This window comes from Lissotriton helveticus, chromosome 3_1, assembly GCF_964261635.1.
Source record: "Lissotriton helveticus chromosome 3_1, aLisHel1.1, whole genome shotgun sequence".
NCBI classification, from domain to species: domain Eukaryota; kingdom Metazoa; phylum Chordata; class Amphibia; order Caudata; family Salamandridae; genus Lissotriton; species Lissotriton helveticus.
Genome location: NC_136061.1, coordinates 586,197,492 through 586,222,520, shown reverse-complemented (window position 1 = coordinate 586,222,520; position 25,029 = coordinate 586,197,492). Strand labels below are relative to the sequence as shown.

The following is a 25,029-nucleotide window of genomic DNA, read 5'->3' as shown; positions in this document are numbered from 1 at the left end:
GAGGCTACATATATTTGCTGCTACTAGCATTACAGTTCAGTTCAAAGGACTTTATTTCGATCACAATAGATCCTAAAAGTACAACATAGAGCAAAATTACAGATAAACACAAATAAAACATAAAACATTTAAAATGCACATTCACGGTTCATTACAATAGCAGCACAATAGCGGCCTAAAGTATTTTATCGTTTCAAAGTGAAACGATAAAGATTATATTCTTAGAAGGACCAGAGGATTTCATCATAAAAATACTTTAGGAACAGCAATAAAAATCTATTAATATCTTGGGTAATATTAAAAAACATAGTCCACACAGAACAGTTTGAGTTACACGAAACATTTTAACGAGACCCTGCAATTAGGGGCAGCCTAGGGACTATCAAGGGAACACTCTGCAAGCCTGATCCACATTGCCATTAGAAATTTGGCTGTACAGAATACGGTAATACAAGATGTGTTTGTATGCACTATTCTGTACGCATCCTTATACTTGCTTACTCCCAAGTTTCTATAAAGTGAGGCTATCTATTTGGATTGAGCCTGACTGTACAAAGGGCAGGAAAATAAAACATGCTTCATTGATTCTAGTCCCCTTAGCAGCAGGTACAATTTCCATCCACCCTGTCTCCTGCTTTATACCATTTACTTTTAAAAGTATTTACAAGTAGGGAGCCATACCTAAACTGTAGGTATTATTTCCGTGCTAAAGGAGGTACAATTTCATTTATAGTGTCCTCAAATTAAGATGTAGGGTTAAAATTGATAAAAGCAGTCAAAAGCAATCCTTTACAATTCATTATAAAATCAGTCTCAGCAATATCCCAGCTTTGAGGCTGGTTTTATTAATTTAACTCATGGTTTCTGGTTGTTCCGAGAATGCACCTAGGCTTAGCCACCGTAACAAGTTCTTAAGGGTATGCAACCACAGGATTTAACCCACACATTTTGGTGTCATTAACGCAAGGAGGCCCACCCTATAGGACTCAATTGCTGTGGTAGACCATAGCCGGTGCCAGAACATAAGCATTCTAAGCTCAAATTTATGAGTATTTCTTGTCTGGCCTAGATCTAAGTAGAGTGGAATCAACTGGTTAGACACCGGAAGATTTATCAGAGATCTGAAAAATGTATGTTTGATTACTGGCAAGTGACTAGATTTTGAACAGCCCAACAGCTCCGCACCATATGAAACTGCACCTAGCGCTTTGACATTATAAATCTCTAGCGCTGGTGCCACACTTCTGGATATAGTTTTCCTATGGATGTTCACTATATTCGCCATTTGTTGAATCAGGGATAGCTGTTCCCTTTCCATGATTGGGACCCAACTCAAATTCTATGCAAGTTTGATGCGAAGGTAATCAAACTCAGCCAATAATTCTAAAGGGGTGCCACCCACATACAGCTGCTTCTTACATTTAGTCTTTAGTCTGGGGGCAAAAAGCATACATTTAGTTTTGGAGCTATTTAGCTCCACCCCCAGTTCCAGGCAAAATGCCTGAAAGTCGTTCAGCTACTGTTGGAGCCCCTGAGGCGACTTGGAAATAAGCAGGGTTTCGTCCGCAAAGAGGAACGCAGGGGGCCCTTTGCACTCCTATTTTTGGTGCGTCACAACCATCCCTGCTCAAGAAGTTAATAACATAATTTATATACAGGGTAAATAAGGTGGGCGCTAATACACACCCGCCTTACTCCTTTGTCAGTATGCATAGCCTCTGTTAATGCTCGTTTTCCCCCACCTTACTTGTGCCAGGGTATCCACATGTAGGCTTATTAAAATGTTCAGAGGGGGAGCCAGCACTCGCATACCTTCTGGAACTTCCCATAGCTTTACTCTGGGAACCATATCAAAAGCAGCTCGCAGATCAACAAAGGCAACATACAAGTGTCTGTTGTTGATAATCACTTCCCTCCAATAGATGCTAGTAAAACTGAAGATTTGATCTATGGTGCTCACTTGTGCTCTAAAACCTGCTTGCCACTCTGAAATGATGTTACCCTCACAGATCCAATCCTGGAGGTGGGGGAGCGCCTGTTTGCAGAAAATTTTCCGCAGAGAGTCTATGAGGCTGATATGCCTGTAGTTTGCTGGGAGTGCATGATCCCCATTCTTAAAGATGGTAACTATTTCTGCCACCTTCCATGATTGGGGGGTTTCCATGCCCGAGAGGATACTATTAGAGATCCGATTAATATAAGGACCCCAAATTTCTGGGTTTTTTCTGTGTAGATAGTTGGGTATCCTATTGGGTCCAGGGGCACGTACAGGAGCATAGAAATTAATTACCTTTTCAGTCTCACTAGGCGAGAATTGCAAATTAGTGGGCTCAAATGGGGCACCACTAGCAGGTAAGATGCCACTATCATTTGTCATCCTATGCTTATTTGTATACAGTTGTATACAAAAATCGAGCACTGGTTTGTTCCCACTTGAGGTCACAGCTGCAGTTTTCCAAAATTCTTTGGTGTTCTTATTAGGCAGGGCCTCGTGGTGATTTGACCATAGCGAATCAACCCATTCCCTCTTTGCATTTGTAATCACTTGCGTCTGGTGGGCTCTAAATTTGGCAAGCTCTACTTTCAATCTAGTTTCAATAGCAGCAAGGAGCTCACCTTTAGCCACTCTACAAGCATTGTTTTACCAAGACTCGGGTTTAAGGAGTGGTTTCTCTTTTCTTCTTGACTTACCCAAGACATCCCTTATTTTCCCCCCTAACATATCATGCGTTTTTGCCATTGTATCATTTCTCAAATCACTAGGAAGTTTGGACAGATGTTCATAGTCGACAGTAAAAATTCCCTTGATGATATCAAGGGCTGTAGGGTTTTTAACTACCCATTCCCACCTATTGGATCAAAGATTATTGGTGGGCTGGAGTGCCCCAATATCACAGTTACTCCTGCACCCATGGTGTAAGGTTGTTTTGATACATAGTGTCAAACAAAGGGCGTTGCGATTGCTATCTACTCGGTCAATCACTTCAATGTCCTTAATGGCAGGCCAAAGCTCAACTTGTACCAAAAAGTAGTCTATTCTACTGCAATGGCCCAATCTATTAAAAGTGACTTTGCCCTGCCTTTTGGAGACCATCTTACTTTAGGTCATTCTAAGTGGGGTACACCCAATTGGTTATCCATCACAGGAAATTAAGTAATGTGGAGCAGCAGCTATTGGTTCAAAGGTTGAGTTGAGATCTCCTGCCATAGAAGGGTCTCTTGCCCCGTGTTTCAGAAGCAGTTGCTCAAGTTGGTAGATGGTGGTAGTTTCTTCATTTGTACCCTCTACTCTGTTGTAAACGTTGTATATTTTAAGGGTAGGCCGGAGGGGAACAAAAGTCTGAGTGCAAAGATGTCTTTGGAATCACAGGGCAGGATGCTAATATTGCATCAAAGCGTAGATTTAATCCAAATGCCTAGTCCCCCTAAGGGCCTTCCCTTTGTGGTCTTAGTTGCTTCGACACAAAAAGATGTATACCCATTTCTATAAAATGGTGTAAGGCACCATGTTTCCTGAAATAGGCATACATCGAAAGTGTCAATGAAGTTACCCCACTCAACGTCAGGCAGAAGTTTGACTATTCCTTGCTACATTCCACAAAGCAGTCCTTACCAGAGATTCCAAAGTTAATTCAGCATCCAATGATGTAAAGTTAGCGTTTGGGTTACTATCAATAGGTAAAGTGTAGATTTTTTATACCATTGGAACGTCCTGCCTATTCAAACAGTTACTAGACTGCCCTGGATTAAGCTCCCTAACCTTGGAAAATTTCTCTTCTTGGGGGAGGAGTGCCAACAAATTCTCAGCCCACACGCCTTCAACTGAACGCTCCAGTCACTAGTGATTCTTACTAGCAGCACTAGTCTCTTCACCTGTCCCCCCATCTATCTTAGCACACTGAGGTCTCAGGGGATCTGTTGGGGCACAACATTTGAGTTGGATGGTGGTATGTGCATTAGATATTGTGCGACCTTCAATTGCAACAAGTCCCTCCACCAAGTCATTGCTTACAAAAGAAACCTGAATTAGACCTTGCATATCAGCTGAGGTTGGGAGCCTTTCTACATTTAGAATATTGCTCCTAATGATTGAGTAGCAGTGTCCTGTTTTGTGGAACCAGTGAATGACTTTATTTATCAGGGACTCATTATCTTCCCATGACCCAATAGGCAATTTGGCAACATGAACAAGATATACAACTGCCATAACTCCACCCCCCTTCAGTGCCCCATTTTTCGACCACCACGATCTAACAGGGGGGTAACACAGGGCCCCTGCCCCCCTCCATTACTCCTCACTTACAACCCCAGACTCTTCAAACTACTTCCCTCCACACAACCTCCGAGGTGGCATCCTTTCCACTGTTTCTCAGATTATTTTGCATCACGGGTAGGGCTGTGGGGGTGCAGGACACCTATGTTTAGGGGTGGACGGCATTGGTCCACTGGGCTAGATGGAAAATTAACTTTGCGACAACTTGTCTCTGGTCTCCCCCCAACTCTCTCAATTACATCTGAGTGTATTTACGCTACCAGTATTACATGTAAGACTGCATGTAATTGCTACAGACCAGGATGTTTGGGTAACTGGCCATGGGATGGAAACAAAGGCCGCCAAACCCCCTTTGAGACACTGGGGTAGCGGGCCAGGCAGCCTGCGCCCTTTGAGTCACATGTATCCCTTTGAAAAGGATTAACACATTAATGAACATCTTAGATTCTTAACCACAGTCAAGATGAAGAAAAAACTACGCAAACAGTTGTCAATGCACACGCTGTTGAGCTGGCGCCTAGCAACTACCTCGTACGTTTAGCAGCAGACAGATGCCACTGCCAGGGTGGATGCAGGTGGACGCTAGCTAGTAGCTATACTCTGCAGGGTTATCAAGTAATATGGCCGCACCTGCGTGTCTCTGCTTCTCCAGACCTATGTCAACACAATACTGGGTCATAAAGTGTATCTTTTGCAGTAGTATAAGGCTGACTCAACCAATACAAAAGCCACAAGGGACAACTGTTTGCATCAGTGCCTGCAAGAAGCATGCTGCAGTTCTTCCCTGGGCCTTTAGGCGTCGCTGCTGAGGTGGTGTCTGTTTCCACCCCAGAGGCTTTGGAGATTGCAAGTAGGCCTGGGTGGTAAATTCCGTTCCGCTCGCCGAATTTGCGAAAATTGTGTAATTTTGCGTTCCACGGAGTACACGAAATAGCCCAAAATTCTGCGCTCCACGACTTCGTGAAATTTTTTGCTTGTTCGCGTTCTCAAATGCATGTTTGCGAGATATTTCCCCGCGAGCACGCAAACAGCGATTGCGAACAGTAAAAAAGCATTGCGAACAAGCAATTCTGCATGTTTTTATCATTTCGCGGAAATTTACCGTTTCACGGAGATTTGCGTAACGCGCTTACGCAAATTCTGCCAACCTCTAATTGCAAGGCACCCGTGACTGGTAATAAACCGCAGTGCTGTGCTTGGAAACCAGAGCTGGGGGAGTTATCAGAAAGAGTGGAGGGGGCTGCAATGCACAGTCGCGTTTGTCAGGGATGGGGCTGAGTTTCATCGGAATGCTACTCACAGCTGACAGGGTGCAGCGAGGGACCCTCTGACACAGGGAAACGGGAAGGCTGCGGCAGAGCTGCGACTCCTTTCCCAGGGCGGGAGGCGCAGCAGGCCGTGGCCTGGCTCATTACTCTGAGCCAAGGTATAAGGAGTTAGGTCCCGGGACGTGGGGGGGGCTGGACCTTAATAGAACACTAGAATACAATTTGCTCCCCTCACACTTTTTTTGTTGCGTTAATTTACAAGTACATTAATCAGGACTATTTCTGATTATGTGGGTTTATTTAGTTTCACCCTTTACTTATGAATTCCAAATACAAAAAAGTTCATCATTACATGTATAAGAAAAAACACGATACATATAAACATTTAGACAAATTTGTAAACGATAAATGACAAAAAGACTTATCCAATTTAAATTATGAAACAATACATTGCACATTAATTAGACATTGCAACATTTGTTCAAAAATACTTAATATCATGAACAAATTATTAATATCACGAAAAAATATTTTCTCATAGATAAGTTGAAGGACAAAGAGTCTGAAAAAAGGCTAATAGGATACAAATCAATAAATCTGCATAGCAATTAGTCCAGTTTGTTTTTTAAGCCTTCTTGTAAGCCGACGCGTTTCGATCCCGTTAATTCATTGAACGGGGTCTCACTGCCTTGTCACTTCTAATGGCTGTGTGTTGTGTGCAAAGAGAGAAAAGAGAGAACAACGTCTTAGTTGTGTTGTTCATGCCCATTTCGCTTCACTTACACTCTGCCTTTTCGCAAAAACATACCTGTAGCTTTGCTTTGGGCCGGGTTCAACAGCCTTCTGGCTGTCTGACTGTCTTTAGGGAATCTGTGGAAGTAGTTGTGTCTGTTTTAGAGTAATTGCAGAATTGGGGGGTGCTCAACCCTTGCAAGTGTGATGTGTCACTGAGTCATACCTGTTATTGGCACCGCGTTCGTGAAGACTTTTCTTCATGTGCTCCTTTCGGATTGTGGGTCGTCTATTTCTGTGCTTAGAGGCTCCCTATTTGTGGAAATGCGGGATTACTTCAGATTGCATATTTAAACGTGCTAGTTTTTGCCGTGTGTGGAGAGATTTCAAAAGTGCACTCTACCTTTCAGGGAAAACGTCCCTCGGCGAGCGTGAATCTGCTCACAGATAGGTCATCCGTTTTTCTTCAATCTATTGAACAAACGGGAGGGGGCGGGAGGCCCAGTAGGCCGTGGCCTGGCTCATTACTCTGAGCCCTCTCCCTGCTGGCGACGCTGGCACGCTGCCACCGAGGGAGCAGCTGGCCTGTCACAAGCCAGCCGCCTGGCGGGCATGCGAGAGGTGGCGCTCAGCCTGCCCCTGCGAACGAATGCCGGGATTGCTGAGTGTGCACCGCAGTCCCTGTAAGCTCAGTTGTGTTGTATTTCACACATCACCACAGATCCTCTCCCCACGGGGCTGTAACTGCGTGCAGGGGGAGAGGCAATGAGCAAACAGAACAAGAAGTCATCCACTTGCAATACTTATCATACCTTTTATAACTACTATGCAAAGCGCTCTAACAACCCTTGTAGATGGAGAAAAGCGATATCAAGAGCTAAACTTCTCATAACAAACATTGGCAAAGCCAAAAGATCACAGCTCTAAAAGGCTGAGCTTTTCGCGTGCACACTAATGAGTTACGATCCCTGAGAATGCCAGCTAGCAATCTTGCACTGGCTTTTCTCCGGGAAAAATCTATTCCAATGCAGATGCGCGCGCGAGTCGTGTCCCATGCGCAATCCTCGTAGCACATTCGTAGACGTCACGTGTGTCCTGTTATGGAGTGCCGTGAAGGCCGCTTTTTGGTATTTTGAATGCACCAACCTAACATCGTGTATGGCCATCTAGAACAGTAAATTCGAAGTAAAAAAATACAAATACAAAGGTACACTCAACGCCAAACATAAAAGTGAGAGGACTAGCAGCACTTTGCAGTTACCGGACCCTCCAACATATAATAATAAACTTTGATACAGAACCTAGAGGGAGAGAGAGACATTTAATATGACTGTGCTTTAAACGCAACAGCTTCGAAAAAACTCACTACCAGCCCCATGGTCGGGCGAGACTACGCAGGTCTAAAGGCTGCTGAGTGGCATTGAGTGGATGGACTTGCAATTTCCTAATTAACATAGAATTAAACGTCAGACATTGGCTGGGTTATTGTGACGATCTCGCTCGGAATTATGAGAACGTATAAGCACCCACACACAAAAACAGGATAAACTTATGTATTTGAGAATATATCGTAAAATCTTCGAAAACGAAACCAAAAGAGTTCACGGGTGCCAGCTGTCACTAAAAGCGTCAAGGATGGCCCCTCGATCCTGCGGGTTGCGCAGATGGAGCAAAGCATCCTAAAAGGTAGACAAGTTGCTTTCGCTTGTTTATGCTTCGGTAATGTGTTGAATCCGTTTTCGTGAGTTGGGTGAAATATATCGCTGTACGGTTACTGTGAATTATGAGCTCCTAGTGTGTGCCAGCATCACCGTAAATTGCTGCGCGAGAAAGCAGGGCCCACACGCGTGGACTAAGGACTCACAACCCTGACAGAAAGGTCCGAGTCTTTCGGTTCCCTCCTCTGCCCCGACAGAATGATGTTGGCGATTTTCCGGTTTTCCCCACCTAGCGGCCGTGGCTAAAGCGTGAGTAGGAACTCAGAGGACCCTCAAGGGACCAGCATCAGGTTGTCGTGACCCAGTTGCCACGAAAACCTGAATAGAACCCAAACAAATGGGGTCTTTCAAACAAACCTTCGTGAAACTTAGTAGATGGTCCATATTGAGCGCCAATACCCTAGTTTAGTTTGTATAGTAGGTACCCGAAGGTCTTAATATGAGGAGGCGCACCCTGCCTATGGGTCCACACGTCATGCTTGCAAACGGGCACATAATGTGCCACACGCAGAACAAAGGAACGGGTAACATGCTGCCTTTATGAGCGGAAGTATCCCGTCAACTGCACTATGAAGAGATCTGTTTCAGCACCATGGACAGGTCTCACGCTCTCTTTATGAACGAAGAAGTCCCACCACGGGCGGGGAACGAGCGCTATTTATCAGTATTTGCCCGCTCTGTGCAGTTTGTGTATGCAACATACACTGCTTAAGAGGAACACTGTCGCAATTCATGTTGTGAAAGGTGTTCGTCAGCCAGGCCCTGAGCTAAACTTAACAGTGGGCATATCCCAAGGGCGTAAAGCAGGCCCCTGCGGCGCAGGAGTGGACACCCCTTCAAGGTCCCCTAACCCTTCAAGAAGCCCCATTCAGCCCAAGGTCAAAGAATATCCGTGAGATATGGGAGACTCAGAGACCCTCAGCACGTTCTGCAGGAGGGCGGGGGGGGGGGGCATCAGCTTACACCACTGGTGAATCCAAGTAAGGGAACTGAGTGTTCCGTAAAAGAGGCATAGTAAACAACGAGTACATGTATCAAGAATGTTCCCTGTCAAACAATGCAGGCAGATTTCAGCCGATCTGTCCAGCATATAAGTGCGTGTGTGCTTCTGTGCACGCATACATGCACACACGTGCACACAGAGACTATTGGAAATGCCATGTGACATGGGCACTGCATTTCCATTTCCCCAAGACATCATTGCACACAATAAAGAATAAAGCACTAAGGAAATGCAGCCGAAAGTGAAACTGCACATTTCTCTTTTTTAATTCTTTGTTAAGAAACCCCTTCCCAGAACCCCCACCCCAGTCTGAAGATGATTTATTCTTACTAAGAAGGGGAATTATCCCAGTCCTCGACTGGAGAAAAACGATAACTTACTGGGTGGGAAAGGACTGCACAGTAGTTTTTTACTGCAAACAAAACCCACAAGTGTGTGGGTGTTCACAAACTTTCAAGGCAAACCATGCCTTTATCCACCTTTTCCCCAACCTATTTGGAGGGTTTACTACTGCTGATTTCACTCCTGGTAAAGAAATCTTCAGTAGAAAACTAAACTCATTTACACCTGTCAGAAATCCTTCTGTGAGTTCTTGACATGCTCATTGAAGCCATTTTGGCTGTAAACTTATTTATTCAGCCGAAAATGACCATGCGAACTGGGGCCTTCACTCCTCAGTGGTGGTAATTTGTGTTCAAGGCGACCAATCTCCATTTTGTTTTTCAACAGGAGCAGCTTTACTATTTTTGGGCGTACCATATATAGGTTTCCAGGTGTACTTATGTGAATGTCTGGTCACATATTCCCCAAGCTCCTATTTCACCGATATGTAATTGTACATAGTGCACAATCATATACTGGGAAAATTGAAAAAAAATCAAATGCACATTTTTTTCTTATCTTTTCCTTGATGGAAAGTTAGTTTTTGCCCACGGAGAAGCCCCTTTTCCTACAGCTCTTCAAAATACTGCATATGGCCGTTCTCCTTCCTGCTCTGTTCCCAGACTTTCAAAGGAAACCACTCTTTGATCCACAGACTCCATGCACTTGTGTGGGATTTACTACTGCAGCTTTCCTCACACCCTTACCTCTGCCAGTAATCTACATGGCAGAGGTGTAAAGGATGCCATTTCCGCCCCTGTAAGTTCATGACCAAGAATGGCTTTGTGAATCAGGCCTTGTTTGTTTTTGCACGATATCTGTTTTTCTGACATGCATAGGCACCCTGCCCGTGGTGCGGATTCTAGTAGGTCTTTTAGAAGGAGGTGCCAGAATTTACAGATCTGCTGCTAGCCATTAAACGGAAAGGGGAACCCGACCGATTCTTCTCTGCAACCATGATGATTTGGTCAATGTATGTGTCCCCGACCCTCCGCTAAGCGACAACACCAGAAGTGAACTCTCTGGACCCTTCATCCCTGTTCTCCAAAGCTTGGGTTTCAGACGGGGGACTTTTTGAGGCTACAGCACCCACACCCATACCGTGGGGCTGGCGAATTTGTGACCACCCAGGATACGGAACTCAAAGCTCAGGCGATGTCAAAGGTTAAAGAGCAAAGTTCAAAGGTTCAAAGAAAGAGCAGGGCCGGCCCTAGGCATGTGCAAAGTGTGCACCTGCACAGGGCCGCCAAACCCCAGGGGCCGCCACGACGACGGCGGCGGCCTCCGGGCAATGGCAGCGACGCGTGAGCGTTGTTGTTTTAGTTTAGTTTAGCAGTGACTAAAAGTGAGAGCCTGTGGCAGCACTGCCTGGCTGTGGTTTACACACGTTGCTCCAGCAGGATTGAGGTTTGCAGCTGCTCTAACGCAGCATTAGCACAACTGCAACAATGTTTCAACATTACAACTGCCGCGGCGCAGCTCTTCCTGTCAACCTGACGTCATTGTGGGGGACGTCACATCCTGCTTGCTGCCTGGGCGCCAGGAGAATTTGTTTTGGGTGTTAGAAATAAAGGCGGCTGGCTAGTTTGTGGGGCAGCGCGGCACGTAATCGTGCACATAATCATGCCCGGAGGGAGCACTGCAGTTAATTACAGTGGCGGCCGTGAGTTCGCACCGGTCCGGACCACCTCGTGGCTGCATACCAGCTGTTGTTACTAACCCCTACCCACCTTCCCTGAATTCAGTATTTTACCGCAGCAGAAGACGGATTTAGTAGATCAGAGGCCGCCAGGACAGACCGTCTGACACTGGATGCCCCCACCTCCATGGGGCACACAACTGGTAAGCAATAAGCAGGCTCCAAGCCCTTTTTAAGATAATATGTCTTACATTCGCATGTCCCGAAAGAGAAAACTGATTATGATCAGCTATTGCTGAGATGAACCTAATGTTAACAAGCTCAATATTAATGAAAATGCACAGGCCATCTCGCAGACCCCGCCCACTTGTGAGCGCGAGCTGTGCCGTGTTGCCTGTGAGGTGTCCGCGTGTGTTTACAAGATGACTCGGGCAGGGCCTGCAGCACACATGGTGCCCACAAAATACAGCTTTAGAGGCGCTAATAAGCACAGTAAAGGAAAAGACCACAAATGCCCCGAAACCATGAATGCAGCTTGGTCCACAGGCATAAACCAGATTACTTTAAAGGTCAGTTCAACCCAGAATCTGACTTTATTCGTTCCCTCTGAACGCGTTCAAAGATCAGAAACAGCCGCCTGTATGCATCCGTCCCACATTTGGGGCAGATTGTTTTCGAGATTTTTTTTTCTCGGAAATTCTAAAATCAACATCTCCTGGCAACTCCACAAACAGCCAGACTGCTTAAGTTTAGAGGTCTGACTTTAGTCTGCTTGCTGCTGAATGAAGATAATGGTCAGACTGCATCAATCCCATGCCCTTCCTTCTCATTCGAAATGACTTCCGAATATGTGCTCTAGATAAGAAGGAACGTGGAAAAAACCGCTGCAACGTCGGACTAACGTCATTAAGAGATAAGTCTTGAAGACCGGCCCCCCATTTTCTCGAGGGGCTATGAAAGGAAGTGACTCGGCTCCTTGTTATGATGAATTAATGTAAACAGCATTTTATAAAGCACTTCAGAAATTTTGAAGAGCTCCAACTTCGCAGCAGAAGAGATTTAGGTAGATTTGTAAACTGCCCAGGATCACAGGGTGGGTGGCGCTGGATCCGGATGCAGGATTCTTGGGGTCCTGTCAGAAGTGTAGAGCACCACATCATATGAGACAACCCCCCGAGCTTTGCACAGTTGAAGGCGCACTATTTCCACGAGCAGTATATACAGTGAATTTGATTTTGCACCTGTGCAGCTTCACTCTGCCCTTTAGGCCAGGTCCGTGCTATACAAATAACAGACTTGCATATCCATCGCTCAAATTACTTTCACATTTCACTACACTAACTCACGACTAATCCTTTATGGGTTCCGCCTCGTCAGGGGTAGTAAGCGCTATATAAATGCAATTACAATACAATACAATACATGCATACAAACGTACATACAGGCTCGTACTGGCCGTTAGGGCAAAAAGGCAGTGCCAGAAGGTCTGGGCTCACACATCAGTGCATGGGCTGGCTTTGTGGCTGTTTCTGGTTGAGTCGCAGTCTCCCACACCTTATACGTCACTAATGCAGCTTGTCTTTACAACTGCCCTGATTTGCAAATCTGATAAATGTTTGTTAGCTGATTTGTTAATGGAGGACACTTTTTTTTGTGCCCAGTCCTATTTTTTATTCTTTTTTGCATTGTAATATAGCAAGAAATCAACCCGATGGTATTGGAGCGCTTTACATGAGCCCAGGTACATCACACAAGGACACATGCGTTTTTCGGTAGGCACGGGGAGATTACGTCATTTGCCCCAAATCACAGGATGTTGAGTCAACACCGAGACTCGAACCTGGTTGCCTAGCTCCATAGTTGGGTGTTCTGGCAGTTACGCCATATCCAGTCCGACACTGCATACATACACCAAAGGAAAATGTCAACGTTAAAAGCTTCAAAGCCTCGTCAGGGGTCGTCCGCACTATATAAAGACAGTTTATGATTATAATCCTTGTATCTCCTTGTGCTACCCAAGTGTAGCTGTCAGTTGGTCAAGTCATTCTAGAAACTTTTAATTCATCCTGTTTTTTCAGCAAACCGTACTCTGTTTTCTTTGACCTGTTCTAGGCAATATGAACATGTGGGACAGAGTACTCTTACTGCCAATGGCTGAAAAACCAGGATTGGCTGAAATACCTCTACATGATACTGGGCACGTTGACAGCCATGACAGTCATGGCTAAGCCATGTCAGACCTCAAGCATGACAGGACTGCGGGCAGGCCTGGATGTTATCACAGGAGGCGGGCCGGGCGGCAAACTCTAATTGCCACGACCTCCGCAGTAGCTCGCGGCCTAAGCCTGCCTTCAGCCAGCCTTGCAGACCAAAGTTGCGGCCTGCAAATATGGAGCGCGGCCAGAAAGTTCAGCATTTGGTTAAAAGGGTTTAGAGCTCGGCAACTAATCTTCTGCTTCTGAAGGTGTCCAGGGTCGTTAGCGGGCACTTGACATGAAGCATACCTGGATGATGGTAAGAGAATTTCTTCACAAGTAGTTAATATTGTAATGTGGATACTGAGATGTGCTAACCTTGAGCTTTACGAGGAAAATGCTGGTGTTTTGCTTGAATAGGTGCCAAGTACAGTGGCTGTTTTCTAAATTAATTTAAAGCAAGTTCTGTATTATATTTAGCGTTTCAGCTTTTGAATTCACAATCCCGAAGCACTATAGCACTTAAAATGCTAACCTGCATTAGTGTTGTTGAGTGATATAAATGAAAAGCAATTCTTGCTAGATAAATGTGGAAGAAACGATTTAAAACAGTCCTTGTTATGTTCTTATGCCCCGGAAACCGCTATAGCCCTGCATCAACCCACAGACCTGCAGGTACCAGAACTCACTCTTTTAAGATCTGCTTAGAGTTTCTCGTTGTTCAAATGGTTGTAATTGTTTATATATATATATATGTTTCCATCGTCTTAATTGTTTGATTTTGCTTGGGAGACAGTGTGTGTCACTAATAGTCGTCGAAATGTCACTTATAATTGCACCAAAATTATATAAATGTCACACATAGCAATCTGAAACCTTGGCAGCTATGTTCGTTTTTGTGGAGAGAGTATCTTCTGATCTAATCACAGTATCAATGCAGGCCCACGCTGCAGCCGGCTTCCTTATTTGATCCAGGGCCGAGACAGCAGATAGAGGTGGTCTGCTCCCAGACTCCTAGGCGCGAGACCCCGGGGAGTTCGGGGCAGTGAATTTATTTAGACAGAGGGTCACTGAGAGCCAATGAGACACTGGTATGAACTGCCAACCATGTGCTTACTTCTGTTCAAAACAGAGGTCTGGTCACGGGAGCCCTGATTCCACCCAGGTATGTGTAATGTAGGGCAGGAATAACTTCATTTATTTTGGGCTCTGCGGGAACACCCGATATTTAAAGTGGTGCTTGTGCTAACAGCGTTGCTCATCAAACTCTTTCTGTGCGCATAATGCAGTCTCATTCCTTTACGTGTGTATCGGTTCTCCTTACCCATCCCAGAGTTTCGTCTATTTTGCAGAATATCCACAAATCCATCATGCATTTTCATGCCCTGGTAGAGCTGAGCTTCTAAAAGGGCAGTAGTCTTAAGTATATGTATTCATTTTCTGCCTAGCCCAAAACACTACTTCCAAGAATATCTGCTGCATTAAATCATTACAGGGTCGGTTCAAGGATTCTGGGGGCCCTGGGCAGAAAGCAAATTTGCGAGGCACCTAATAATTTGCACAGACATCCACATTCAGGGCTGCCTGCATCTCAATAGATGCCCCAGCTCCTCTAGCTGCAGCCCCTCCCTCTCCTTAAGTGCCTCTTAACAGCTCATAAAGGGCTGGAGGTGTGAGGGTTGGTTATCTGCAGAAAGTGTTAATACTGCCAGGGAGCTAAACAGGGGGACAATAACCATCCCGCTGTGCCACTGCGCTTGTGGGGGGTGGAGGCCTAGTTGCTAGACACACCGGAGGAAAGTGTTCTCTTGCAACTGGGACTACCCTTACCCCAGTGCCGACGTATTATTATTAAAACATCTTCCTGAGCTCCGCCCCGTCCGGACCCCCTCTTCCGGGGCCCCCACCTACGCTCCCTGCACAGGGCCACCATGAGCCTAGAGCCGGCCCTGGAAAGAGGAAATAGCGTGAGACAGCAGCTACATATGTTTGCCTGGAGAAACAACAAATAAGTAATTTGGAAAGAGGTAAACATTAATGTCTTAATATTGTGTTCCTTCCTCTTTTCTATTAATACATCATATATCTTATTTTGAAACATGTGTTCCCACACTGCCTTCTACCTTCCTAACCCGAATGTAGTCATTGTACATAAGAGGTGTCAAACCTTTTCTCAGATGCATCAATTAAGCAAGTACTTTACTATTAAGAGGTGTATGACAGGCAGTACCACAGCTTTGCCTGTCCTTCAACCCAATATCTAGATTTGGGCTTCACAAGTAGATGACATAACCCCTTGCCTATGCCATAAGCGATAGGACAGACCTATCCATATAACCTTTTTGTGCAGAGTTTAGTGAGCATGTCAACATTGGAATGTGGAATAGACTGTTGCCAGGAAGTGGAGTACATGCTTGGGGAGGAGCGGGAGAAGGGGGAAGAATTGCAAACGTGTTGCTTTGCAGCTTCAAGTAATTTTATTGAATCTTTGCAATCTTTTCAAATTAAAACATTTTTTTTAAAACTGCAGCCTTTTTGGCCCTCTGAGGGGAACAGGAGCACATAACTACTACCACAAAGCGGCATGAAATGCAGAGGGTGGACTGCCATTACTTGCAGCATTGTACTGAGAATCCTTGTGGGCGGAAGTCATGCCTTCGAAGATTTGTAACTTTAAGCAGCCAAAGTGTGTCTTCCTAATGGGGTCTGTTTAGCCACTCCTTCTTAGAGATATTATCATCCCTAAGTGCAGCGGGTAAAAAAATTGGTCGTACTCAAAGCAATGTTGCCTCCATTTATTCCTTTTGGAAATAATGTCTACTGTGAGTGCGGTGTGGGATGGAAGTGACAGCCTTCTGACCTCGTTATATGCAGGAAACCGTCACCTGCAATGGCTGGATGGACTAAAGATTTCAAAACAGTTATATTGTGAAAAAGAATGCACCTACTGTAGGCCAGGAAACACACTGGTGCTGGCACCGTGAGACATGAACAGAATTGCGTGACTCTGACAGTTGCACTGGAAAGACTCATACCATAGCGGGGAATACACTGACAGTGAAACAGAGATACATATGACTCACATACTGGAACAAGGACAGGTTGCCACACACAGCATAGCTTAAATACAAGATCCTACTGGTTTTGTGGAAGGCTTCAAGACCCTACCAACTGCCAGACTATGAACCCGCACTTTACGAAAACCATGACTTGCATATGTCAGGTTCTACACAAGACTCCAAACTGCTTTAATAGGCAAAGTTTTTGGTGAAGGCTGCATTAAAGCAAATAGTGTAATAAATCATTACATCACGTGACATAAAAAGATAAAAGCATCTATTAGCGTCAAGCTGGATTGCACCTCTTCCGCACTCTTATTTAATTTTTTATTGCTGATTTAGATCCAGCTTTACAGATTCTTGATAACCATCCCACTAAACTTCGGCCGAATGGTTGCTGGCCCTTTTTTATTGTAGTTATACCATACTCATGAGCTCCACTGATATTGGTTTTTAGCGCTTCTTTGTGAAGATAGATGAGCATTCTCTAGCTACAAACCTCAAAGACAATCGAAGACAAGGACCAGTGTTTTTGGAGGTAGGTGACCAGTCTTACATTTTTTGCAGAATTTTGTTGCCCTTGAACCTCTCTTTGAGTACTACAATTTGTTTCTCGTAAAGGATTTAAAGCACAGTTGTTCAGCCTAATTCAAGGCTAACACTGTCCTTGCAAGACCACAATGTGTGGCCTAGTTTAACTCCATTAAACTTCTCCATCTACCCACTGATAACAGCCTACAACCTGAAATATTCTCTGTATCTCACTCAGCATGGTGGCTTCAGAAGAACAGGTGATTTGCCATTGTTGAGTGGCAAAAAACACAGACCTTCCCTCTCGACCTTCTAATTTTAACAAATCACAACATTACTACTTTTAAGAAAGTTTATCAACACAAGGTGAACATTTTTTTCTCTTTTGGAGTATTTTATTATTTTATATTCTCATTTTTTTTTGTTTTTTGTTATTGCTTAGTGTTATTCTTATTTACTTTGAAACATTGTTTTACCACACGTTTTTATACAAACTTCAACATTTAGAAAATTTAATACACAGATACCAAACAGAGAGAATATCAACTAATACATATAATTCACAATATCAGACATACACTTTCATCCATTCAACATTCATACTTAATTCTGTATCGGAGGAATCACAGATTGTTGTGTGATGAGTACGCAAGGTCGACGCGTTTCGGTGGAATGGGACCACCTTCCTCAGGACCTCTTAGCAGAATCCCCAATCTTACTCAAAAAACTTTTTACACTCTGTGTGGATATCCTTATTAGTCTATTTAGGAAAACACCTTCTCTTTGGATTTCAAGTGATGTCGGGGATGGTACTGTAGGGTATACCTAAATCATGCTGTTCCTCCTTGAATTGCGTTTATTTTCATGGATGGTATTGTAGGTATAACCTCTATTATCTTATTCCTAGGAAAAAGCGCTCTGGAGTGTAGTGAATAATCGCCTTATATTTATATAGGTTCACTTCAATGAATGCATCTCTTTCGCATCAATGAGTCTCACTTTATGCCTTCTCAATTTAAATTTTCTTTTCTGGTCCACAGGTGTCACTAAATCTGCAGCCGTCCATTTATATATTGAAAAACTTAGTTCTCGAGCAGCGCGGCCAATTCACGAACCCATCTTCAACACCCCAGAGGTTAGATCCTTTACAGATTCTTGATAACCATCCCACTAAACTTCGGCCGAATGGTTGCTGGCCCTTTTTTATTGTAGTTATACCATACTCATGAGCTCCACTGATATTGGTTTTTAGCGCTTCTTTGTGAAGATAGATGAGCATTCTCTAGCTACAAACCTCAAAGACAATCGAAGACAAGGACCAGTGTTTTTGGAGGTAGGTGACCAGTCTTACATTTTTTGCTGAATTTTGTTGCCCTTGAACCTCTCTTTGAGTACTACTATTTGTTTCTCGTAAAGGATTTAAAGCACAGTTGTTCAGCCTAATTCAAGGCTAACACTGCCCTTGCAAGACCACAATGTGTGGCCTAGTTTAACTCCATTAAACTTCTCCATCTACCCACTGATAACAGCCTACGACCTGAAATATTCTCTGTATCTCAGCATGGTGGCTTCAGAAGAACAGGTGATTTGCCATTGTTGAGTGGCGCAAGCACTTTGTATACTGAACTCTATCCTCACACGATATTTAGAACTACAGCTGGCGTTTGAAATAACTAATAGGTGGGTCATACATGTCACCACACTATTGCCTTCTGAGACGACTACTGTTGAGGACGAAAGCCTCTTAGGCCTCCTGAGAAGTTATGTTAGGCTGGTATAACACCCGAGCAAAAACGTGGTGCTTCCCGGCTTGGTTACGAAAGCTTACAGCAAATGACATTGCTCGGATGGGTTGAATTTATCTGGGAGGGTGCTTTTTGAGACTTAATACATCTGTTAGCTACACCCTAGTCAGAAAACGTGTACTTAATGTCTAGAAACATATATATTAAAAAAAGTATGAATGCCTGTCCCTTGACGAATGCTATCGTTGTTGATTTGTCATGAACAATTGCATTTATTGATAGCCACAGGGTCATAGAAGGTTATCTCTAGGAGAAGTGCCTTTTCCCTCCAAATATGCAGAACTAGAAACTACAAATCACATGATGTTAAGATGCATTGTCCTCAAAACCCAAGAATCTCGTATCTAAAGGAATTTCATCTGGAGTTGATACAATTGATGATAACATTTTATTGCACTTTTAATCTTCAGTCTTCAATGATACTTTATTCGGCCTGTCAGGCCATAAAAGACACAAGATGAACACAGCATTGCACAGCAAACTGAAAACAGCATTATGTAAAAAGAAGAGACCACTATTACAGCATCAATAAAATCAAGAATCTATAATTCAACAGAAAAGCCAATCAAAAAATATATCAGCTAACAAATTAAATACATAATATTCTCTAATAAGTAATTGAAATGACTAAATGTAAAGTTAGAACCACTAATAGAAACTGTAAATGTACTAGCCCTCCATCGTCCTCCTAGCTCTAATGGTGATTGCAGATTTAAAAAAGGAGCATATTCCAAGACAGGTGGTCAAAGTGTTTAACCATTGCAAGTGCTGTAGGGCTTCATTCCGCCTGTGGCAACCACGTTTTTTTGAAAAGGGCTTAAGAAAGTGTGTGTGTGCCTGTTTATAGTAAACACAAAAAAATATAGTGTAACAAAGATTGTTCAGAGAGTTTGTCACATGGGCAGAACTCCCCAGATTAAAACAAGGGCCAGTAAAGCACAGAAGACGCCATACAGTCACAGCCCTGAACCGAAAACGCAGAGATCGCTCCCTATTAGTTAATTTGAGGCCCAGCTACTTTTCATGCTCTCTGAGGCAAATCTTCTATACTCGCAGAACTGGAGATAAACAATAATTTGTCTTCTTTCTTTAGGGATGTAGGCGATAGAAAGAGAGAAGACAGCGCCAAGGCCTCTAAAGTAACTGACACATACCTCAGCCAAAGGATGGAGTGTCCTTTGTCTAAGGTGAGACAATCCAAAATGACATCCCTGCTTAGTTTGGCTTGGGGGTTTATCCAAACGCCAGCCCAAAGCAACAAAGGAGCCAGGTGGATTGTATCCCTGATATATTGTTGGTCGAGCTCTGCATGGATAATATTTGTGGAAGCTGTCGGGGAGCGGTAGCATCCTGCGACAAATGTGATTTTCCTTAATCTTAAGTAGACAAGCTTTATGGTAGCCCCAGACCCCTGCCCCATATACTGCTCCAGGGATACACTGGGCAGTGTAAACTTTTAGCAATGGAGAAATGCTTCCTTTGGGAGATGGACTGGAGAGATTAAGATCCGCACCCACTGACCTTCCAAGCGTTAAACGGCAAGAAGTCACATGTGAGTGCCATGTACCAGCCGAGTTAAAATGTAAGTCCCATGTAGCTAAACTCCTTTACACCCAATAAAGGCTGCCCGTTACAAGTGAGTCTATTCAACGAACTTTTTACCAGGGCCCACGGCCATCATTTGGGATTTGCCATAATTAGTTGTCAAATATAAATCCTTCATGAGGAGCACAAAACGGTTCATAAGTTCCTGCAGAGCTTTTATACTTGCGTAAGCAAGACATTGTTGCCCTTTTGATGAACGGCTTGTGATACCACCACATTACTTGCTAGAAGTGTTTTTAAAATAGTTTTTACATGCAGTATAGTTTTTATTGTTTGTAATTGTAATCCAAATAAAAGTATTTGATTAACATGATGTTCTAGTCCAGTTCTCGAACACTTTGTTGCTCTAATATGTGTTATTCTGACCATTTATGCAGTCACCTCACAATGTGTTTTGAAAGGTATAAACAGGAAGCAGGAATTCTACATGAGCTACAATTTGTTTTCTGCATTTTGGAAAAAAAATAGATAGTTTTAATGCTAACATGAGAAAAATTTACAGCTAACTGGTTTATCGATCATCTAATTATCAATCAGCAGTTATTTAAGACAAAATGTGTGTTCTTTGACAAATTTGATACGTGTCTTGAGTATTGTTCATATAGTTCAGTCTCTCTTAGGGTGACTTCCCATAGAAACACTGCCAGGCTATGGGATTAAGCAGGGTCCTTACCGGTTTGAGGTCACAGAGCAGCCGAGTCCTGTCTTTGAGGAACCAGGGCAGACGAGCCCTACCCGAGCAAAAGGGGCGGTCACAATCCAGTCCCCACTTTGCTTTTCCTAGGAGAAAAAAATCAATAAAGAAAATAAATCATTTGTTTTCGAGTAACTGAACATAACTAGTGGCACAAAGGTCAGGAACGCGGAGGGGGTGGGGAGGAGGCCTGGGGCTGCATGGTGGGTGGGAGGAGTAGGGTTAGGCTTAGGAACATTGAGGTTGAAAACAGATCCGAGTCAGGAGTAAGCGAGAAAAAGAGAAGGTGGAGGATGGATGAGTGTTTGAGTGTAACTTTTTAAAGAGATGATTCTTTAGCGTTACCATTACAAAAAATAAACATATCCATATTTATTCATGTTTGTCTATATGGCACGCAATATTTTAAGCATTCCACAAGGCAGCACGTCATCCCTCGTTTCTCCATGCCTCTTTCTGTGCCTTAAATCCTCTCTGTCCCATTCTTCTCAATATTACCAAGAAGCACCTTTTGCACCTTTGCAGTTAAGGTTGACACTACACTCCGTAGGGAGAACATGTTTTGCATCATTAGTACCTTTGCTCACCCCTTTTTTGACCTGTGTGCACCAAACCACAGAAAACTACATTGAAATTGAGGTGTTGGTTTTATCATATCAGTTCGGCTTGGTCTCGAAGAGGCAAAGTTACAAGAGGGCCCCAGACAAATCACTTTTACATTACACATGTGACTTTCCATACAAGCATTTCTGCATGAATATAACAAAATACCTCAATGGACATGAGACATATTTCACAGACATGTAGTGGTGCCTATGTCTTTTCAGCCGACTTCAAGTTGTAAGTAAGTCTGGGCGGTGAACTCTTCTCCGCTCACGGAGTCTGCAAAGTTTTCCGCACTATGTGTAACTCTGCGTTACGCAGAGCTCACGGAACTCTGGAGATCGCACTCATCAACATCAAGCTGGCGAGAGAGCAAAATACACCGCCCAGCAAGATTTTTCCTCATTCGCGGTCATCAACGTCAAGTTGGCGAGCACGCGCGAGGGAAATCAACAGCCAGGCGAGATTTCTCAACATGGACGGTCAGATTTCTCAATGTGAGTGGCCGTGTATGCTCATGACCGCTCGTGTTGAGAAACAGTCTGTTCGCATTGAGAAAGCTGCTGCTCGGGTAGAAAATCTACTCATGCGGCAGAAAGGAAGCAGTGCCTGCTTGCGCCCAGTTCCACTATGCATGGTGCCGTTTGCGATAATTTCACAGCCCTGACAAACAACCACACTGAAAGTTCTAGCAAACAGCATCTTTTCCAATCCACTCCGCTGCTTGCGGAGCTCCATGTAGTGCGGCGGAATTTTTTTTGCACTTCGTGGTAGGCGGAACTCCGCAAACTCCGCCTAGAAAATGTAAGGGACCAGTAGCAATGCATGTGTTAATTAAGTATGCAGCGTATGTTAAGTATGTTGCTATGACATGCTTTTGAACTTAGAAAAAAATTAAAAGAAACAAAAAAAGTTGTGGTAAGCTGACGTTTTTCCAATGTTTATAATCTATTCAGAATTCAGGGAATCTAATTGGCTGCAAACCCTCTGAACTACCTTCCGAAGGAAACCATTTTGCTTTCAATAAATTTTATTGCTATCATCAAGATGTTCACAGATCAAACTCCGGATGTTTGAGAACATTGGGAGGAATAAAAAACACACTCAAGCAGCACAGAAGGGTGCAATGGTGTGTTATTTATAAGTGAGTGGCCTTGCAGGCGGGCAATCAGAGTTTGAAGTTTGATGGAATAATACTGCTAAAAAAAGTTAACCTGCACGGAATGGGCGCTGGGTGGGAACCTTCAGGATTAAGCAGCCTTCTACCTTTCCCAAATACCTTTCCCTACCCGGTTTGGCAAGGGTAGGGAGGGAGATTTGATAGCCCTTCAACCAAGACCAGGGGTTCATTGGTAGCCTTCCATCTATTATCTGCCAAAGACCTCCTTCACCCCCCCAAAAAAGGGGATGGCGCTGACCGAGGAGAGCTGGTAACTCCAGAGGTCTGTTTGAAATTTTAACAGGGCAGCTTTGAGCCGCCAGGAACTTCCTTCTTTTATTACCACATGTTAGTGGTACATAACCCTCTGGACCTAGGAAGGGAGGAAGTAGACTTATATATTCTCTGTTCCCGTGGGGGGAGGGCAGTTGGCATGCAGGTTAGTAATCTCCGATATTGGGAAAGGCAGGAAGGCAGCTGAAGTCCTCTCCCTGCAGTTGAGGGAGGAAGGTAGTAAAGAACCCCTCTCCCTTGGGCAAGGTAGTGAGGCTATGAAAAAACCCTTCCTTTGGGCAAGACTTGTGCTTCCAAATACCACCCGGCTATGGGGTACAATGGGGGCACCAAATATCCCTCTAACATTAATATTCAAAAGAAGAGCTGTGTAAAGTCATTAATACTTGGGGTCACTAATGTTTGTTAATGCATTGAGACTTAAAGCCTATGGGAATTTACACTTGGAATAATGTATGGGCCTTACCGACTTGGCTATTAATGCTCATAGCAAGGGACTACAGCTGAGGTCATTAAATATCATGCATGGACAGAATCCCACATTGAAATGCTGAAACCATGAATAACCACATACAATACCCACACTACAATAAAACACTGGGGTATAAGGAGTGAGGGTATAGATAATACGTAATGCGCATAACAGCAAACGTAGTAATCATATCACCAGAACCATATATTCAAATACAAATGCATACTAACACAAAGAAGTGATAGAACAAATACACTTTAGATGAAGGCGTTGTTCCATCAGTTTAGTGATAAATCATACAAACGTTAGGCAATCCCTGGCATCTGCAGCTCCACACACACCTCATTTCTACCTTGCCAGATAACACCTTATAAATGGGGAAGAGGGTCAGAAACGGGGGCAGCTGCCCTGCCTCTCCCTGGCTTGAAACTCTGTGTGGACCACAGTAGGACATGTCAAAGCTCACTGGCCGCGGAGCCCTCTTCTGAATGGGACTACTTATCAAGGCCGGTAATAGCTCACACTCTCCTCCCGAGCCCCAACGGGGAAAAGCACCCAGGAAGATAATTAGGGAGCCTGGCACATAGTACCCTTTTGTTAGACCTGGCATCATTGGCGTGAGTCTCCCTTACATTTTTTACTGATTGCCTCCTCTGTTTTGATATGTTTTTGCTGGTTATATGCTTTGGGCACTGTGCCACTGCTATTCAGGGCCACAGTGCAAGTGCTCCATATGATAAATTGATGTACTGATTAGTGATTCCATGATTGGGTTATATGATTTATTTGTCCGACCCTAGTACAGTGCACCATGTGTGCCAAGGGCTTGTAAATCAAATGCTGCTGGTGGGCTTGCAGCACTGGTTGTGCCACCCACAGAAGCAGCTTGCAAAGTGTGTCCCAGGCCTGCCATTGCAAGGCCTGTGTGCAGTTTGTGACTGCCATGTCGATTGGGCAAGTGCACCCACATTCCAATATGGTCGCACACTGCACCCACTTGCCATGTCCCTAAACCTTCCCTTTGCTTCATATCAGACATCCCCTATGGAAGGCCCAAGGGCAGGGTGTATTGGAAGTATAAGGTAGGAGATGCCCTGGTGTGTGCAGCATGTCCTAATAGTGAATTACAGCTATTTTCGTTTTTCACTATTGCAAGGCTACCTGTTCTCCATAGGCCAGAATGGGCAGTTAGAATATTACATTCTTATAATCCTAACTGACTCAGGGAACATGGTAGAAATTCGAATTTAGTATGCCTGAACTCAGAATGATAAAATACATCTTTTAGTAAAGTTGTTTTTAATATTCTGTGTTTGAAAATACCACTTTTAGAAAGTAGGTATTTTCTTGCCTAACTGTCCAGGCTTGCCTCTGCTAGGTTGTGTATTCCTTGTCTGGAGTTTTGAGTGACAGGGCTGGGGGATTCCAGGAGACAGGCTGGGGCAGCCCAGTGGTGAATAGAGAGATCTGCATCTAGATGGGAGGGAGGAGTTGCACCTTGGACCTGAACCGGGCTGGGACTTCCCTCTACAATGCTGGCTCCACCTCCTGTGGTGTGTCTGATGTCTCTGCCCTGCACTGTGAAAGGAGAGAAGGAA

The 25,029-nt window shown here is 44.1% G+C and overlaps 1 protein-coding gene across 4 annotated transcripts in view; it reads right to left on the bottom strand.

The window, feature by feature from the left end:
* The window catches only part of MAP2 (microtubule associated protein 2), a 1,143,712-nt gene that overhangs the window by 486,212 nt on the left and 632,471 nt on the right, over positions 1-25,029 (bottom strand). For all 4 annotated transcript variants that reach the window (XM_078680559.1, XM_078680562.1, XM_078680563.1 and 1 more), the window contains one exon: positions 20,883-20,989. The gene's annotated coding sequence lies outside the window, so the exon portion shown is untranslated. The remainder of the gene's footprint in view (positions 1-20,882; positions 20,990-25,029) is intronic.